Below are 3610 nucleotides of genomic sequence, written 5' to 3' on the forward strand. Positions count from 1 at the left end.
GAAACTACATCCGGTGTGAGAGGGCTTCGCAGTATCCATGGTAACAGCGCAGGCTTTACCACAAAAGGGACGGAATACGCAAATAAAAATGACACAAATATAGTTGAAGTTGCTGGTGTTATATTATTTTTTATAATAATTATCCAAAATTGTGGATAATCGTATAAACATTCATTCGTAAATTAAAAAGATGATAAACAAAAACTTTTTGGACAAATTATTTTAAGCATGGATGAATACATTTAAAAAATAAATAAAAAAATTCACAAATGAAAGATACAAGTATATATAACGGTCTGAATAAAATGTGTACCATTTTTAATTTACGGTAAATCACTGTAAAAACAATGACCATTATTTTTAACGGTAAAAAAAAAATAAAAAATCTGCTCAGTCACCAGATTTTTAAGAATTTTTTTTTTTTTCAATTCACGGTAATTCACTGTAAAAAAACATTCACATATTTTACAGTAAAAAACAACTGTTACCTCAGTTGCCAGAATTTTACCGTAAAAATAAATGAGTTTGAGTTTATTTCGAACATGCATGCATACAACAATTTCCAGCTTTCTCTTTTCAACATGTTCGAAAAGGAGTAGGAAGAAGCAGAGCTTATTTAATCCTACCCCTTTTCTTTTACACAACAGTTGCTAAAACATTTGTTGACTTCCTGTTCTCAATTTATTCACAGTTTACTCCATAAGTAATCACAATAAAAAATAAATAAATAATACTCGGTGAAGTAAGTTACATTTCATATGGTGAGATGAGTAAGATTAATTTGAAAATGAACGGATGGATGGATGAAATAAATTCAGAATGTTTATCATGGTTCTTCTTCTTTGTACTTTGTAAACACTTTTAAGTTTGAAGAGTTTCTTGAAGTGGATCATATTAGTACATTGTTTGATTGCTTTGCTTAATCCATTCCATAATTTAATTTAATTTAATGTGTTACTGTTATTCCAGTTTACAGTAATGCACCGTAAAAATAACTATAGGTTTGTACGGTAAAAAGCTAGTAAAAATAACAGTGGTAGCGCTTTCCCATTTACAGTACACTTTAAAAACAACAGCAGTTTTTTACCGTAAAAAGGTTTTTACAGAATTTTACAGTTCAAACGACAGTGCTACCGTTTTACAGTAATGCACAGTAAAAACGCCGACCTCAGATATACGGTCAAAAAGTGGCATCTTAGTGGAGACTTTTAACCAATATTTAAAATTGGTACAGATTTTTTATTTACAGTAATGCCACTGTATAAACAAAAATCTTTTAGTGTAAAACTGTCAGCTCAGGCGCCCAAATTTTACAGTAAAACAATTTAGCTACCGTTTTCCATTTACAGTAAGGCAATTTAATAACAAGAGTATATTCTATTGTAAACTTTTTTTTTTCAATTTACACTGTTAAAACAACAAAATTATGTTTATGGTAAAAAAAAATTTTTTTTAAATAAAAGTGGGAGCTTAACAGCCAGAATTTTATCGTAAAAATAAAAGTGGTGCTGTTTTTTAAATTTACATTAATGCACTGTAAAAACAAATAACGTAGATTATACAGTAAAAATCCCCAAAAACAAACAAACTGGCAGCTCAATTGCAAGACTTGTACCCAACCGATATGAGTGGTACCGATTTTACATTTACCGCAATGCACTTTAAAAACAACGACCATAGATGTTACGATAACAAAAGTGGAAGTTTAGTCGCCACAATTTTAACGCAAAAATAAAAGTGGTAGAGTTTTTCAATTTACAGTGATGCACTGTAAAAACAACAACGTAGATTTTACGGTAAAACGGTCAGCTTTGTCGCACAAATTTTACGGTAAAATAACTTTGCTACCGCTTTTCCATTTACAGTAATTCACTGTAAAGATAATAACTGTACAGTTGTATGGTAAAAAAAAAAAAACCTGGTAGTTAAATTGCCGGAATTTTCCTGTTAAAATAAAAGCGATACCGATTTTTTTTTCAATTTACAGTAATGCAGTAAAAACAACAAAGGTATGTTTTACGGTAAAAAAAAAAGAAAGAAAAGAAAAGTGTCAGCTATATTGCCAGAATTTTAACATAAAAATAAAAAATGTACCGTTTCTTTATTTTACAGTCATGCACTGTAAAAACAACAACCATAGATTTTACGATAAAATTGTTAGCTAAGTCGCCCCAATTTTACAGCTAATCAAAATAGCTACCATTTTTCTATTTACAGCAATGCACTGTAAAAACAAGTGTAGCATTTACGGTTTAAAAACAACACCTTGCAGCTCAGTTGTGAGAATTTTACTGTAAAAATAGCAATTCAACCGTTTTTCTTTGACAATAATGAACTGTTAATTTTACAGTAAAATCCTGCCATTTATGACTGCCTCGCCCTCCAGTCAGGGCTCAATGATTGTTTCCTGTTTCCTGGTCCCGGTTGACTGTTTCCCCTGCATGTGCACTTACCAGTCATGTTTTCCTGCGCTACGCCTGCCATCTCTGCATCTTGGGGTCCAAGACCGACAGTACCTGACAGAATCATCGAGCCAAATACGAACCCCGCGGAGATTTCAATGGCCGAGAGGCTTGACAAGATTTTGACACTGATGGACACATCCAAGCAATTGTTTTACTCTTTTCAAGCTCCTTCTCATCTCTGGCTTATGTTGGCCTCTTTGGGGACGTCTGGGATCCATCCCTTGAGGCGGGGCTAAGGTCAGCTGTACGACAGGGGAAGCACAGCTCTCACCTCTCTCAGTGAGGCCACCTCAGACGCCGACAGCTCAGCCGCCTGCTTCTCCAGCTCTGGACACACCACCCTCGTCTCCGGCGGGCCATCCCTCGGCTCTGTTAACTTCATCTCCAGCGGGCCGTCCCACGGCGCCGTCATCTTTGTCTCCCGCGGGCCGTCCCACGCACCGTCATCCTCTTCTTCGGCGGGCCGTCCCAAGGCGGCATCATCTTTGTCTCCGGCAGGCCGTCTCACGGCGGCGTCATCTTCGTCTCCGGCGGGCCGTCCCACGGCACCGCCATCTTCGTCTCCGGCGGGCCGTCCCACGGCGCCGTCATATTCGTCTCTGACGGGCCGTTCCAATGGCTTCGGCGGGCCATTCTTTGGCTTTGTTAATTTTGTCTCCGGCGGGCCGTCCCACAGCGCCGTCATCTTCATCTCCAGCAGGCCGTCTCATGGCGCCGTCATCTTCGTCTCCTGCGGGCCGTCCAACGCGCCGTCATCCTCTTCTCCGGCGGGCCGTCCCAAAGCTGCGTCATCTTCGTCTCCGGCGGGCCGTCTCACGACGCCGTCATCGTCGTCTCCAGGGGGCCGTCCCATGTCGCGACCGCCATGCTCGTCGCCTCCGCGACCTCCTGCTTTCCTGCTGCACAAATGGCCATCAAACGCCCACACGCCTCCTCCTCCTCATCGGCCAAGAGAGTGCCAGATGTAGTGCCGTTCAACACGTCGCCGCCACCTGGCTCTTTCCCGCCGTTTAGCGACCCTCCGCCATTCCTCCCTCCACCCTCCCTTGGTTTTGAACTTTTTGTTAAACCTGAAAACGTCTGCTATCCGTTATAGGAAGGGGGGGGGGCGACTATCAGAATTGTTGACAGTTTGGTTATGTGTG

The sequence above is a fragment of the Nerophis lumbriciformis genome, linkage group LG26, assembly GCF_033978685.3.
Source record: "Nerophis lumbriciformis linkage group LG26, RoL_Nlum_v2.1, whole genome shotgun sequence".
In the NCBI taxonomy this organism is placed as follows: domain Eukaryota; kingdom Metazoa; phylum Chordata; class Actinopteri; order Syngnathiformes; family Syngnathidae; genus Nerophis; species Nerophis lumbriciformis.